At 46.1% G+C, this 17,474-nt stretch overlaps 1 protein-coding gene across 2 annotated transcripts in view; it reads left to right on the plus strand.

Annotated features, from left to right (window-relative positions):
- The window catches only part of CAMKK1 (calcium/calmodulin dependent protein kinase kinase 1), a 249,204-nt gene that overhangs the window by 69,955 nt on the left and 161,775 nt on the right, over positions 1-17,474 (plus strand). The window lies entirely within an intron of this gene.

Raw genomic sequence — 17,474 nt, forward strand, 5'->3', positions numbered from 1 at the left:
ACCCATGGTCTCCAGAAATGGACACAGTATTCCAGATGAGGCCATACCAATGACCTATAAAGGGGCATTATTATGTCTTTTTTTTCTGCTACTGATTCCTCTCCCTATGCAACCAAGCATCTGACTAACCTTCCTCATTGTGTCTGCCTTTAAGTCACTTGAAATAGTGACTCCTAGATCTCTTTCCTCCTCAGTAGTTTCCATTATAGTACCCTTGATACTATATTGAGCCTTTGGGTTTTTGAGTCCCAAGTGCATGATTTAGCATTTTTTAGCATTAAACTGTAGTTGCCATGCTCTTGACCAATTCTCAAGTTTACTTAGATCATCAGTCATTTGATTTACCCCTCCTGGTGTGTCTAGTCTGTTGCATATCTTTGTGTCATCTGCAAAAAGGCATACTTTCCCTTCACTACCATTTGCAATGTCACGAACAAAGATATTAGAGCACTGGTATATCACCTTTTGCTTTCCCACAAATTCAGTTGAGATTGAATTTCCTTTAATAAAGCTCATTGGTCTGGGCCATATGGCTGTTACTGCAATGGGCAGTGGTTGAGAAGCATGTCATTGCTCTTCGGTGATGGTTACCATATAACTAGCTTCTTGTTATTATTTATTTTGAATTAAGGGGACTTTTTATAGACTAATGATCCTTTACCTTATCACCATGGTGCCCATATCTGAAATGTTCGTCTCTTGCCATATACAAAATGATTGATGTAGTAAAAAATTTAAACAATGGCAGTGTCGACAGTTAATATGTAGATATTATGAAAATGTCAACCGGTAACATGATGGCTTTCTTAGAATGTTAACAGGTAAAATGTCAACATTGTCAGAATTTCGACATTAGGGTTAAGCTGCGTAGGGGGGCTTAGACTGGCATTGGAGATCAGGTTAGGTATAGGGCAGAAATACAGGAATGCTGGAGGATTGGTAGTCTGGCCTCTTAAGGGACCATCACATGACCGATGGGACCCAGAAGATGCTGCTGCAGTCACTCCAAGCAGATAAATGACTGCTGGCCAATCGGGGACAATGTCTAAATTCTTTCATATCGTCACTTTAAACTTACACAATGATTGTCTACATGGTTAACATTGACTTTATGACTTTGTATGTATGTACATGCATGCATACATACAGACATACATACAGACATACATACAGACATACAGAGCTGCCATTGGGAAATTTGGGGCCCAGGACTCCTTTCCAGTCCAGGGCACAACACCCCCCCCCCCCCCCTTCCTCACTTAACTTCTGCTCCTCACTTGAGATTCTGCTCCCCCATCTCCACTTACGCTGAGCTGCAGTCCGGAGGTCCCGGAGCACAGGCTTCTTCAACTCAGGATGCATATGGCCAATAAAATACAGCACCGGCTGGTGAGCCAATCAGGGCTCCCGTGCTTGGCTGTCCTTAAGCGAGCCCTGATTGGCTCAAAAGCTGGTGCAGCATTTTTATTGGCTGCCGGCACCCTAGGTTGATTAAGCCTGCGCTCTGGTACCCGCTTTGTTCAGTGCAGTGGTGTGGGTGGGGCCAGGAACAGCTGTACCCACAGCACACCCTTATTGGTGGCCCTGCATGTGTATGTGGTTCTTGTGCACTCTGGTTATGTTTCATTAGTGCACGGTTACTATGATTGTTTTTAAACCATAGGTTCAGTGAGGTTTCCTAATTGTCTTTTTGTCTTTGCTAATGAACAAATGTATAAAATATGAGGGCTGACAACTTCCATTTCATCTGGAAATATCTCCGGTATTTTTCATCCTGTCTCTTCTTTCATTACATTAATTTACATCTGAAATACACATCAAGCTGGCTAGGTAATTAGTATAACCAGCTAGCAATCATTTCTCATGGAGCTGTTGCTTTGGCAAGCTCTTTCAACAATTACCAATATATAAAAAGTCCACAGCTAGAACTTCCCTGACTGCTTAATTCTAGTCACAGCAGCTTGGTGCCATGGGGATATTTTTTTTTATCTACCTGTCTGTTCTTCATTAAAAAAAATAAAAAATAATCATTTAAGACATTTGTATGCAAAGCCCCTGGTTTAAAAGTCAGTGTATCTTTTGAATAGAAAAGACTGGAATTTATTAGATAGATCTGAGTGACTTTCAGAAAAAAAAAAAAACTTTTTAAATGGAAATGCGTGGTCATTTAGCCTTGTTCTTCTGTACATCAGGTACATGATTTGACTGAATGCGGTTATAAAGATCCTTGATGTCTCTGTTCAGCATGAGTCTGTGCATAGCATAATGACATGTTTTACGCACTGGTTGAACTTTAATTGACTGGGTTATTGCTTTATTCAAGTGTGCATGTATTGTTACACGAATTGTGTGTACATTTATATTGTTTGATTGTAATGTGTACTTATATGGGTCATTTCAATATCTCACATACTTGTTAATGCTTCTCTTTGGGGCCAATACACCGTTGAATACAAGCTGGTTTGATCTTGCCTGTTGCCTATACTCCAGAATGGAGTGCACAAATACAGTATATGGGTATTCCAGATACATTTTAAAATCCACTTGCGGCTGAAAGGAGACATCTGTCAGGTAGTGGGGTGTTTGCACGTAAACAAAGGTCAGCATGTAGATGAAATTCCTAGTTGTGCATATAAACTTTGGGAGTTTTGCATCAATCATAGGGTACACTGATAACAGGGCTTGCTATGAAACTAAGGGCCTGCTCAGACCTGATCGCTAGGCTGCCTATGTTCAGAGCCTAACTAACAGATAAACGCCGTCCGGCTGAACGTCCACCCTCCACTCAAGTGGCCGAATGGGAGAGAAAATATCCGATGGTCGTACACTTTTCAAATGATTCTTCTCCCCTTCGGAAATAAAAAAAAATTCCGGCCACAGATCGCCGAAAAGGGGGGCGGATGCTGACGACATGTGATGTCAAGAAAAGGTGACCTGGACCCAAGCAGGGCCACTGAATATGTGATACATTGACATCACACCAAGAGGGCGGTGCAAACAACACCATGGGATGCTCTGGGCAGCCTTGCAACAGTAATACTGGCTGCAAATTGCAATTCCACTCAAGGCAAAGGCAGCAGCAATAGTGCCTGCCCCAGGCCTTGCACGCTGGGCGATGGTGCTTCCTGAGTGTGTGTATAGACTGTCTCTTCACTTGCTGCATGCTTGGTTTGTAGTTCAAGATACAACACAATTCATCCATGTTTTTTTTTATATTACTCTCCCTGTTAGAATTTCCTTGTTTTCAAAGTAAACTCCTAAATGTAATTCTAGCCCAAACACCTACACTGCAAAATGTATCCCTCCTATATGTTGCAAAGACATTTTAAATTATGACTCAAGGTCATCTTAATTAGCTAGCTTCAAAATAATGAGAATCAACATAATGTTTTCTTTGCTCCGTCAAGTAAATTATGTAAAATAAACAGTAGAGCAGTACTGTGGTAGTTACTTTTTATATGAATGTTTTTCTTCTACATTGTTGGTCTGTGATTAATATTGTAAGATATTTTGGTACTTCCTCATCTTTGCAGCTACCGCTACGCCAGTTACGTTAGCCACTCCATTAGGCTTTTCGGCAAGGCAACCGTTACAAATCTGCTCTAGAGGCATTTTTTTAGGTAAAAGATGTTTACTTTATTTAAATTACCTCAAACTGAGGAGGATGCGGTGACTTATTTGCAGCAAAGAGACATTTTACTGCAAAAGGAAAAAAGTGGTCCTCGCCGAACATAACCCTTGTGAATTGCCGTACAGTACGTTAGTTCCGTAGCGTAAGCGGTGGTGCAAAGATGAGGAAGTACCGATATTTTTTTTTCTTATTGCCTATAAGTATCTGAAGGAAAGCAGATCCAGCTTTGGTATACGTAATGGCAAATCTATAAATACAGTGGCCAATGTTAAGTTGAACATAAATTATGTCTACCGATAGAGCTATCCTCATCTTGCCCTTTTAATAGGTTTAAGTGAGTAATATGTGTTGTATTGCAGCTGAGAACAATAGGCCTTGGCTCACCATGGCTATCCAGAGAAGGATAGTTGAAAAAGGCTCCATCTGTATATGCAAATGTGTGCAGTATTAAATGCTGAAAGCATCTCTGTTATGCATGCAGTGATGTGTGCACATGAACAGTGCGGAAATGGAAACGCAATGCATCACGTCCCAAGGCATGCATCTGGGCAGAGTTAGTATGTTTGGGATTGTGATGAACTTGGGAGGTGGTCGGAACTGAAGTCTGTGAAAGCCAAGGAGGCATTTAGGTTAGAGGCACCAGTTAATGCTGGCTTGAGAGCTGACTCAGGGAGCCATTATTGCTGCAGAAGGGTAAAGATTCCTTTTGTAATTGGTGCAAATTAGTTTGCCAATTGGATGCTTGTTAGAAATGCTGAGAAACCAAGCAAAGGAAGCCGAAAAACACACACTTTTTTATCAAAAGTTAATTATGCAGGAAATTAAAACAAGTGGTGCTTTCAAGGACATAAGAGACATCTTTAAAGAATGGAAGAAGAGGGCTAAAAACACTGTGGAAAATATCAGTACCAGCGAAATTGAGAAGCAAATGTTGCAGTAAGATGCTGGGCTTTGTAGTTCACCAGCTAATGATCCTGTGACCTTGGTAAGGAACCAGTGCCTCGTACATATTTTTTATCCTTTATTCAGAAAGAAAGCTTCTTCGGACTCAAGAATGCTCCCTTTCTTGTACACACACAAATGTGTTTCTGATACAGTCCCTGATACCAAATAATTTAATGGCAATATTGTTAATCGGATACTTAAGGAAAATTACTGAAGTTAATGGTGATATTTAATACGATGAACTAGTACTGCAGTGTTTATACCCATGATAGAAGAGACTTAGATTTTATGGGCCAGCATCAAACTTCAAAAAAGTGATTAGGTGATCGTTTATCACTCTCCAGTTAATCAGCTTATAACTGGCATTTTTATACCCATCATGTGACATGACAGGCACTGATTGTTTTATCACTCCCCACTTTATTACTTTTTGAAGCTTGGTGCATCTGGCCCTGTAAGAATCCAATCTAAATGGCCCCAAGATGCACATAAAGGGGCCTATTCATCTTTTAATAAGTGCAAAATAGTCCCCAAAAGCACCTGTTTTTCAGGGGGCACCCAGATGCACCACTAACTGGTTACACATGGTGTGATTTTGTCTGCAATTCGATCCCGATTCGATTGGGATTGAATCGAACGGTATGCAAAATGCATTTGATTTGACTATATGGTACTCTTTACCTAGAACGGCGCCACCGATAAAAATCGTGGTCATCGCGGGTAAAAATCGCGGTGATCGCGGTAATCGCGGGCATCGCGGGTAAAATTGGATGGTCGCGATGCCCGCGATGACCGCGATCACCGCGATTTTCCCATAGGGAACAATGTTAAAAAGCCTGATTGACCGCGATTTTACACTTAAATGCCTCAATGGACCCGATTTTGGCATATAAATCAATGTAAAATGGGCCACACAGCCCAAATAGGGCCAATGAACCGTTAAATGTCCCCCCAAATTTTTAACGCCACCCCACGATCCACGCCAACCCGAAGCGTGGCGAGCGCAGCGAGCCCGCGAGGGGCGGCGGTACGCGTCCTCCGACCTTTTCATGCCCTACTATCCACGTCGGTGTGGTGTGAGAATAGAATAGTGTGGCGAGCGCAGCGAGCCACCGAGCCCGAAGCGTGGCGAGCGCAGCGAGCCCGCGAGGGGCGGCGGTACGCGTCCTCCGACCTTTTCATGCCCTACTATCCACGTCGGCGTGGTGTGAGAATAGAATAGTGTGGCGAGCGCAGCGAGCCACCGAGCCCGAAGCGTGGCGAGGGGACGCGGATACCTTCACAGGTAGACGCGTCCCCTCGCGGGCTTCACAGGTGTCCGGGTCGCCACGGACACCTGTGAAGCCCGCGAGGGGACGCGTATAACTGTGAAGGTATCCGCGTCCCCTCGCGGGGCTCGCTGCGCTCGCCACGCTTCGGGCTCGGTGGCTCGCTGCGCTCGCCACACTATTATATTCTCACACCACGCCGACGTGGATAGTAGGGCATGAAAAGGTCGGAGGACGCGTACCGCCGCCCCTCGCGGGCTCGCTGCGCTCGCCACGCTTCGGGTTGGCGTGGATCGTGGGGTGGCGTTAAAAATTTGGGGGGACATTTAAGGGTTAATGGGCTCTGTGGCCCATTTAACATTGATTCCTATGGCCAAATCGGGTTGATTGAGCCATTTAACACTAAAATCGGGTCCATCGCGACTTTTAACATTGTTCCCTATGGGAAATCGTGAGCATCGCGTCGCGGGCATCGCGGGTGCATTTATGTGCGGCCGCGACGCGACCGACACGATTTCCCTGTTTAACATTGGTTTCAATGGGAAATCGCGGGCATCGCGTCGGTCGCGTCGCGGCCATACATTAATGTACCCGCGATGCCCGCGACGGGCGCCGCACTAAGTAAAGAGTACCGACTATATAGTACAGATCTGTACTATATAGTCTTGGCAGGCAAGACTATTTTTCTATTTGATTTACAATACACAGGAGCACGCATCAGGATTGAATCTGCATCGAATGCTGCTAAAAAGCATCCGATTTTGATTCGATTTTGCCTCCTATAAGCAAAATCGAATAAAAAACAGTGCATATCTTTTACTGCATTCACATGGTTCAATTACATTTTCGATTTTAGATCTACCCCCTTCATCAGGACCACAAAATATACAGAACAATGGTTTTTCTGCCAGACATCCATGTACTTCCCATCAGATGCCTCCTGTAGCTACACTTCTGGGTCTCCTTCCCCTTGCTCACTGTGTCACTGGGCTGTCAGCCAATTAGAGCTCGCGGGCCGGCAGCCAATCAGGAGCCAGCCCGCGAGATATGAATGGCTGACAGCTCAGATACACAGTGAAGGGGAAGGAGAGACGCGCAATGTGCTCCCCTCCCCATGGAAGAAGAAGAAGCAACATCAGCAACGGCAGAGGTGATGGCAGCAGGGGGAGAGTGAGACAGTCAGTTGTGCTGCTTCTGGCACTGTGGGGGCATATATGTGTGGTGCTGTGGGGGCATAGCTGTCACTGTGGGGGCATATATGTGTGGTGCTGTGGGGGCATATATGTGTGGTGCTGTGGGGGATATGTGTTTCACTGTGGGGGCATATGTGTGTCACTGTGGGGGCATATATGTTTGGCACTGTGGGGGCATAGCGGTCACTGGGGGCATAGCTGTCACTGTGGGGGCATATATGTGTGGCACTGTGGGGGCATATCTGGCACTGGGGGCATATTAGTAAACGGCATCAGTTATGCGGTAGCGACGCGTGGGGCATAATGTGTAATTGTCATCACAGTGTGCAGCGTAATATGTAATTGTCATCACAGTGTGTGGCGTAATATGTAATTGGCATCACGGATAAATAGTGTATAATGATTTTAAGTAGCCTGTCATTGTTTGGCCTTGATCTGTGAGGCGTACTAGGTCACTGTGTGGGCCTTTATATTTTTTATGTCACTGTGTGGCCTTCAGCCCGCCAACTTAAGTGCAGGAGGACAATGACAATTCCTGCAGTAACCAATGTCTGGTCATGCAGGTTGCAAAAGTGTAATGTAAGGTAATTGTTTTCCTGCTAGACCCCGCCCTAATATTAAGCCACACCCCTTTCCAAATTAAGTCACACACCCTATTTTTGTGCGCGCGCAATTTCTTCAATACCATGGGGGGGGGTCGTATTTTTATTTATTCGCCCTGAGAGCTAAATTGTCTTGAAACGGCCCTGCCCATTGCCGAGTATGGGGTGCATGAACGTCTCTTGCGCATGCCCCATTCTGATATCTGGGGGGAGGTCGAGATGGGAATCACTGATGAGAGCAGCTCCATCTGTAGCAATCACTTCAGTGTAGTTTATATAACATTTCATGGATCTGCGTCCCTGTTGTAAGAAATACTGATGACAGGGGCGCAGATACCCAAAATAATTCAATAAACTAGATTGACGATATTGCTGAAAGCCTGTGTATTATTCTGGATGCTGTTCACCCGGGTTGCTCATTTTTGTGGCGTGCCAGATCTATTAGATTGCATGTGTGTGTGTGTGTGTGTCTGGACTGGGATGAAGTGTGTATTAATTATATGCATACTTTCAAACACGCATTCAGTCAGTCACTGATGATATAACCATGAGAACATGAGGTACAATGCACACACAGTACAGAATTACATTTTGACACAATGCTTAGATACTGGATGTCTCTTGCAGAACAAGCATTAACTATCCTACATATTATTAATATGATGCTTAGCAACCTACATTCAGCATGTACTGTTCCAGCAAAATCGAAAACAAAGAAAATCATATTTTCAAATATTTAAAAAATATATATATTTCTCTACCGTCCAATGGGATACTGGGTTTCACTACTATGATGATTGAGACCTCCACAGAAGAGACAGGCACATAAAAGAACTTTCAGTGTGGGTGCACTGGCTCCTCCCCTCAATCTCCCTCCACTAGTCAGTTTTGAAAAATGTGCCTCAGGAGAGGCAGTGCTTCTGGATGCTCCAGAGTTTTTCTACATTTATTTTCAAAGTTTGTTATTTTGGGGCGCTGTGGGGACCACACAGCTGTCCTGCTTCGTGGGTGTCAGGGGAAGGGTCAGTCCCCGACCTCTTCAGGTGCAGAGCTGACCCTGCTACAGGACAATTCGGTCCTGCGTGGGGCTTGTCACCGCACAGCATTGCGCTGTGGCGAGCAAGCCCCCTAGCCGCCGCACACCCCTGACAGATCCGAAGACTTCAGTGGTGAGTACAGGCTGGGGGTCTCACAAGGGGACCCCGCAGCCATTTCTGGTGCGGCAAGACGACGGGCAGTAATGGCGGCCCTCTAGCAGGGACCGTGTGAACCCCGCGTCTAGAAACTGACATAGGGGTGCTGCCGCTGGACCACCAGGGACACCCCTCAGGTTATATGTATATAATATTATACCTTTATTATGTGTCAGTATAAACGTATGGAAGCGCCAGCTCTGTGTACAGGGGGGCGGGGCTTCACTCAGAGCGGGACCAAGCTCTGCTGGGCGCGCGCTGTCACTTCCTGCTTCTTCACACGCTGCCAGACTCCATTACAGAGGGCTCCTCACTGGCGTGGTGGATCCGGGTCCTTGCAGCACGGCAGAGACAGCAGGTTTTATAGCGATTTAGCGCGGCTGCGCTATCTGGCTTATTTTAGGCACTGTGTTGTTCATATCACTGTGTTTAGCGTTACCAGCTCACCCAGATCTGTGAGCTCAGGTTAAGGGTGCACTTGGTCCCCCAATTGCTCTGTTTTTTCCCCCACTGATTAGTTACAAACGCACATAAAACAAGCACATAGTCTGTTTTAACATCCAGTGGTGGGGTGTGTGCACGTGTGTGACTGTGTGGGGGCTGAGTTGTACTGCTGCACGCAGAGGTACTGTCTCATCATGGTGAAAAAGTTCACTTGTATGGTGTGTAGCACCAAGTTTGTGCCCAAATCACAGTCCCAAGTTACTTGTGAGGCTTGTATGTCACCACAGCCCAGTAGTGCTGACACTCAGATCAGTGGGGTGCCCCCACAGCTTGTGGGGCCATCTCAGGCTGATGAGCAGGAGCCTGTTTGGGCCTCCAATATAAAGACATTGTTAGATTCTGTGGCTTCACAGCTTTCCACTAACACTCAGCAAACGCAGAGGGTTCAGAGAGAATTGTCCATGTTAGCTGCCAGAGTGGATATTCTTCATACTCTTAATGTACCTCCTCCTCCCGCACAGCCTCTAAAAAGGCCGGCTGCTGCGATGGCCCCTGATTCAGATGATGATGATGAGGACATACTAGAGGAGGGTGAGGAGCAGGTTCTGCAGTAACCAGTTCCTGAGGCAGCAGTGCATGGTCCTGAACCGCTTATCAGGGCCATTAGGGATGTTTTAGATCTCCCGGTGGAGGCATCCGCAGAAGGAGATCCTTTCTTCATGACACAGAGGAAACAGCCAGTATACTTCCCTGAGCAGGCAGAGTTAGAAACTGTTTTCAGGGCTGCATGGCAAAACCCTGATAAGAGGTTTACTCTTTCAAAGCGGTTCACTAATGCTTATCCTTTTGAACCTTTGGGTAGGAAGAAGTGGGAGGAGCCACCGGTAGTGGACTCATCTGTCTCCCGCCTTTCTAAAAAGGTGTTACTACCAGTCCCAGGTGTATCCACCCTTAAGGACGGGGCGGACAGGAGGCTGGAAGCTACCCTTAAATCCATATACACGGCTAGTGGGGCCTCCCAGCGCCCAGTTTTGGCCAGTTGCTGGATGGCTAAGGCCATTCATACCTGGTTAACCCAGATTCAGGAAGGGTTGTTGGGGGAAATGACTGTGGCCCAGATAGGCGATAGCCTGCGTCACATTCAGGATACCGCTAAGATCCTGTGCGAGGCGCAAAAGGAATTGGGCGCAATAAACGCGCGCAATTCAGCCATGGCGGTTTCAGCCAGACGGGCTTTGTGGCTACGTCAGTGGTCTGCGGATGTGGATTCAAAGAAGAGTGTGGAGGGTATTCCCTTTACAGGAGAATGGCTTTTTGGAAGTGAATTAGACGGTTGGATTTCCAAGGCCACGGCGGGAAAATCTACCTTCCTTCCATCAGCTCCCACAGTAGCGAAGCGTACCTTCACAGGTACTTCCCAGCAGTCCTTTCGTGGGAACAGGTTTCGCCCCAAGGCTAGGGGCGCCTCCAATGCCAACAGAGGTACGAGAGGCAAGTTTAGAAAGCCTAACACCTCCAGCTCCCAGGACCGTCCCAATGCAGCGGCTTCCTCTAAGCCTGCAGCATGACGGGGGTTTCCCGCCACGAGACACTCTCGCGGTGGGAGCGCGATTGTTGCATTTCAGCCATGTGTGGGACGCCTCTGGTATGGATTCCTGGGCCAGGGATCTCATTTCTCTAGGTTACAGGCTGGAATTCGACAAACCCCCTCCCAGAAGATACTTCAGGTCGGCCCTTCCAGCATCCCAGGAGGATCAGGTTCTCCTTCAGGGGGCCATTACCAGGCTGCTTCAGTCTCAGGTAATTATACCGGTGCCAAGCACGGAGCAGGGCCAGGGATATTATTCAAACTTATTCCTGGTACCGAAGCCAGACAGCTCAGTAAGGCCCATCCTGAATCTAAAATCACTGAACCCCTTCCTGCGTGTGTTCAAGTTCAGGATGGAGTCCTTGCGCTCCGTGATCGCCAGTCTGGAGAGAGGGGAGTTCTTGGCATCTATAGACGTCAAGGACGCCTATTTACACATCCCTATCTGGCCCCCACACCAAATCTATCTCAGGTTTGCCTTGGGGAACGACCATTACCAATTCCGGGCCTTGCCTTTCGGCCTGTCGACTGCCCCGCGGGTGTTCACAAAGGTAATGGCGGAAATGATGTCACTACTCAGGCTTCGAAGGGTGAATGTCGTGCCATACCTGGATGACCTGCTAATAAAGGCAGGGTCGGCAGAGGCTTTGAGCAGTGCTCTCAATCTGTCCATACAAGTGCTAAGAGACCACGGGTGGATCCTGAACATGTCCAAATCATCGCTGGTTCCGACACAGAGGATGGTTTTCTTGGGCATGATCCTGGATACATCGGAACAAAGAGTCTTTCTGCCGATGGAAAAGGTCAGTGCAATACAACAGCTGGTCAGGGAGGTCCTACAGTCCCCCCTGGTACAGATCCATCTTTGCCTCCGGCTTCTAGGCAAGATGGTGGCTTCATTCGAAGCCGTACAATTTGGCCGTTTCCATTCCAGGGTCCTTCAATTGGATATTCTGACAAAATGTCCGGATCCCCCCTGCAGATGCGCAGAAGGATTGGCCTTGCAACAAGAACCAGGATCTCGCTACAGTGGTGGCTAGATTCATCCAATCTGTTGGCAGGCAGACGGTTCCAGATCCAGGACTGGATTCTGGTAACCACGGACGCCAGCCTGAGGGGCTGGGGGGCTGTGACACAAGGAGTCCGCCTCCAGGGTCGATGGTCTCCACTGGAGTCGGGCCTTCATATCAACAAGCTGGAGTTGAGGGCGGTCTACTATGCCCTGTTGCAGGCAGCTCCATTGTTACAGGGCAAGGCGATCCAGGTCCAGTCGGACAATGCCACCACAGTGGCCTATATAAATCGGCAGGGTGGTACCAAGAGCATGCCTTGCATGAGAGAAGCGTCAAAGATTCTGTCTTGGGCGGAACAGAATGTCCAGGCCCTGTCTGCCATTTTTATCCCGGGGGTCGACAATTGGGAGGCGGACTTCCTGAGTCGTCACGATCTTCACCCGGAAGAGTGGGGCCTTCACACTCAAGTGTTCGATGCCATAGTGGATCTGTGGGGGCTCCCTCAGATCGACCTGATGGCTTCACGACTGAACCACAAGGTAGCGATGTACTGTGCACGGACCAGAGACCCAGGGGCGATAGCGGTGGACGCTCTCACCTGGACCTGCGAATTCCAATTGGTGTACCTGTTCCCACCTCTCCCCTTGTTGGCTCGGGTGCTAAAGCGGCTCCGGCATCAGGGGACGGAGGCCATACTGGTGGCACCAGATTGGCCAAGAAGGGCCTGGTACGGGGATATTCAGGCCATGCTAGTGGAAGACCCGTGGCGTCTGCCTCTAAATAAAAGACCTGCTCCTCCAGGGCCCGTTCATCTTTCAGGACTTACAGCGGCTACGTTTAACGGCCTGGAGGTTGAGCGGCAGATCTTAGTCCACAAGGGTCTCCATCCCTCTATCTTTACTACAATGATCAAAGCCAGGAAGCCGGTGACGGCTTCTCATTATCATGTAATATGGCGAAGATATATTGCCTGATGCGAGAAGAATGACTTGCCTCCGGCAAGTTTTCGCTTAAACAACCTGCTATGTTTCCTCCAGGCTGGATTGGACAAGGGACTCAGATTGGGTTCCTTAAAGGTCCAAATCTCCGCGCTGTCTGTGTTTTTCCAGAAAAAGATTGCGGTCTTGCCGGAAGTGCAAACCTTCTTACAGGGGGTTCTGAGGATCCAGCCCCCCTTTGTGCCTCCCACTGCACCATGGGATTTGGAAGTAATTCTTACTTTCTTAAAATCAGCCCGGTTTGTTCCACTGGAGGAGGCTGAGCTGCGACACCTCACTTGGAAGGCAGTTGTTCTGCTGGCTCTAGCTTCGGCCAGGAGGGTGTCCGAGCTTGGGGCCTTATCATGTCAGAGCCCTTACCTTGTGTTCCATAACGATAGGGTGGAGCTCAGGACTAGACCACAATTCCTTCCAAAGGTGGTGTCAGTGTTCCACCTAAACCAACCTATTGTGGTCCCTTCGAGCGCGGCACACCCGGGTATACCAGATTCCCTGGATGTGGTCCTCACCCTTAAGGGGTATGTCAAGCGCACAGCTAGGTTCCGTAAGACGGACAGCCTTTTTGTGCTTTATGATGCGCAGAAGAAGGGTTTACTTGCTTCAACGCGTACCATTGCCAGGTGGATAAGATGTACTATCCAACAGGCTTATGCATCAGCTGGTTTATCGCTTCCTTTTTCAGTAAGGGCTCATTCAACCAGGTCTGTAGGTACCTCTTGGGCTGCTGCTCGAGGGGTGTCGGCTATGCAGCTTTGCAGGGCTGCAACTTGGTCAGGGCAACACACATTTGTGAAGTTCTACAAGTTTGACACCCTGGCCAGGGAGGATTTCCAGTTCGGGAATGCGGTTCTACAGCAGACTCCGCACGTTCCCACCCGTTCTGGTAGCTTTGGGACCTCCCCATAGTAGTGAAACCCAGTATCCCATTGGACGGTAGAGAAAATAGGACTTTGGGTACCTACCGGTAAATCCTTTTCTCGTAGTCCAGATGGGATACTGGGAGCCCGCCTCGGTGCGGCTTTTCTGCTGTCAGATCCTACTTCATTGTTAGGCTTATTGCCTTGTTTCCTATAGGATGGATATGTCTATAGACTTGTTCTAGTTACAGGTGTCCTCTGAAGTTGTTAGGATTCACCTTTTTTATATGTTGTTTTGTTCGGTTGGGTGTGCTGGATGAATCTCACCACAATACATTATCACATACTCCTCACATGCTCTCCTTCGGCACAGTTTTTGCATTAACTGACTAGTGGAGGGAGATTGAGGGGAGGAGCCAGTGCACCCACACTGAAAGTTCTTTTATGTGCCTGTCTCTCCTGCGGAGGTCTCAATCCCCATAGTAGTGAAACCCAGTATCCCATATGGACTACGAGAAAAGGATTTACCGGTAGGTACCCAAAATCCTATTTTTTGTCCTGGCAAGAAACACATATTTAAGTGTGAGCTGTACTTGGGGCCTAATTCAGACTTGATCACTAGGGCAAATTTGTTCTTGAAATGGGAAAAACAATGTGCACTGCAGGTGGGGTAAATGTAACGTGCAGAGAGAGTTAGATTTTGGTGGGGGGTGTTCAAATTGAAACCTAAATTGCAATATAAAAATAAATCCGCTAGTATTTATTCTGCACAGAAACAAAATAACTCTCCCAAATTTAACTGACTGTCCTTTTTGCAAACAATGTTTTCCTGAGATCAGGTCTGAATTAGGCCCTTCATTTACAGCTGTGACCAAGTGAGAATGTCACAAATATACATTTTTCCAAAGTCCGCTACCTCAGTTTATATGATCATTTGTAACTAATTACAGTTCATCTTTTTAAACGCCCTCTTTGCCATGACCATGAACTTAATCCCAAACACATTTCCACTGCATTTTAGCCTTGCCACAAAAGGACCAGCTGACATAGGGGCAGATGTATTAAGCCTTAGCAAGAGATAAATGCAAGGGTGATAAGGAGAGATAAACGTACAGCCAATCAGCTCCTTACTGACTTTTTTCAAACACTAGCAGTTAGTTAGCTATTTTATGTTAGTTATGTTGGCAGTAACATGGCAGTTAGCAGGTGATTGGCTGGATGTTTATCTCCCCTTATCACCCTTGGATTTATCTCTTGTTAAAGCTTAATACATCTGTCCCATAGTCAGTCATTCTTTTGTTAACACAGTCAGAATGGCCTTGATGTCGAGCCTTGCCCTCGTCAAAACTCTCACCTGAGTTAGAATATCAGACTGGAAGTTTTAAAAGGAGGGTGGTGTTTGGAACCATTTTTCTTCCACTGTTAACCAAGGAAACACATGCAGCCATCATTGCTTTGCATAAAAAGGGCTTCAATGGCAAGGATATTACTACTAGTAAGATTGCACCTCAAACAATCATTTGGGGCCATCTCCTAAAGTTAATACAGCTGCCAGGTTGGTGCATCATCAGTCCAGAGCTTGCTCAGGAATGGCAGCAGGCTAGTGTGAGTGGGTCTGCATGCACAGTGAGGCAAAGACATTTGGACTATGGCCTGGTATCAAGAAGGGCAGCAAAAAAGCCACTTCTCTTCTCGTCAAGGAAAATAACAGGGACAGACTGATATTCTGCATAAGGTACAGGTATGAGAATGCTGAGGACTGGGGTAAAGTCATTTTCTTTGACGGATTCCCTTTCAGATTGTTTGGTGCTTCTGAAAAAATGCTTGTCCTGAGAAAAGGTGAGTGCTTCCATTAGTCCTGACCATTCATGGTTTGGTTACTTCTCAGCCAAGTGAATGGGCTCACTCACAATTTTGCCTAAGATCACAGCCATGAATAAAGAATGGCACCAAAACATCCACTAAGAGCAACTTTTCCTAACCATCCAAGAACTGTTTGGTTACAAACAATGCCTTTTCCAGTATGTGGTCCAGAAGTTGATTGACACCATGCCAGGGCAAATTGCAGAGGTCTTAGCAAAGAAGGGTCAACAAATATTTACTCTTTACATAAACCTAAAGCAGTTGTTAATAAAAGCCTGTGTCTTTAATTAAATGATTGTAATTTTACTTCACTATAACATAGTAACATTAAATGACCCAGGTCATAACTTTCAAACCACAACCAACCGGGATTGGATCCACAAATAAACCTGGTCATGACCCTGTGTAGCGAAACCGAGGTGGATCAGAGTTGGATCAGAGTTGATCCTTTCACATGGAGCTGAGCCCAGGTAATCAAGCTGAAAAACAAAAAAAATGGATGCACATACTGTAGTTCAGATAGTGAAGCTGTCAGAAAAAGTAAATAATTAAGATGAAAAGAAGAACAATAAATAATGCAAAGTATAATCTTCAGTATATGACAAAATCAAGTGCTGATCAAAGAAAGGTTGAGACTTGAGAAAGCGGGAGAAAGTCAGGGGAGCGCGGAAGAGTCCTAAGGAAAGAAACTATGAAAATTTTTTATAAAAATAAAAAGGCAAATTATTTCTGCAAAAGAGAATGTTACCTAATGAGACTTTGGAAAATATATGCAGGAGCATATGAATCAAGTGGTGGGAACGGCAGTTTTGGAGTAAGGGTCTAAAGTGCACACTTCTGTACAGTTTATAATTGCACCAATAATACTGTACTGTACTGGGGATTGAACAAGCAATGGTTGTTAAGGACAACTCAGTGGAAGGTAAAAAGATCTCCCTTCTAGAGGATACAAATTTATGCCAGATTGTTGTAGTGCTGCCGAAGGCTTTACTCAGACCAGACCAAGAATACATCTGCAAAAGGTAAGGGATGCATACTGCAAAAGATCATTCCATAACTACCCAGGGTTTTGCATCCTATGCAAACCAATCTCTGTCCTGACTAAGTATAAAGGCTGAGTGATACTTTTCTAAATCAGGGAAGGCCACACCACCAGTATTATTAACAAGGTAGAGAGTTTCGAGGTTTTAACATGCTTCCAATTGTAGTGAGAGAGAATCTGATTTATTTATTTATTTTATAAACTTTTTTTATTGAGTTTTGAGTATAAGAGTTCAAAACATAACATACATATACACATCACATGAATCGTATAATACAATATCTGATTTCTTTTTTTACAAATCGGCCTAGCCCTAGGTAATGATCTTGGGGTGGTGCAAAAAAAGGTACAAAAGTTTGCCAATAATGTCATTTTTACCTGCTGCAGTATAACAGAACCATGAAAATTCATGAACCATCAACTCTTTGGCAAGACCCTAAAAAGCCTTCAATAGGTGACCATAATTACAGTCTAATAAATCACTGTCCCTTGCCAGATGAACACCCAGAATCTTGAGGTACCTGAATTGCCAAGCGTTAATTTACTCCTCTTTCAGGGCGAGATGTACTAAGCCTTGAAATGTGATTAAAATGGAGAGTAATAGACAACCAATCAGCTCTTAACTGTCATTTTTCAAGCCCAGCCTGTGACGTGGCAGGTAGGAGCTGATTGGCTGGTTGTTTATCACTCTCCATTTTATCACTTTTCAAGCTCAGTACATCTGGCCCTCAGGCTTTGGACAGCAGCTGGTACAGTAAATGTAAATTTTTGTTGTTTAATAATACGAAACCTTATCATACATATCAAGGACCAGATGAAAAGAAACAAGTGAAGTTT

Source organism: Crinia signifera, chromosome 2, assembly GCF_055691185.1.
Source record: "Crinia signifera chromosome 2, ASM5569118v1, whole genome shotgun sequence".
Taxonomy (NCBI): Eukaryota; Metazoa; Chordata; class Amphibia; order Anura; family Myobatrachidae; genus Crinia; species Crinia signifera.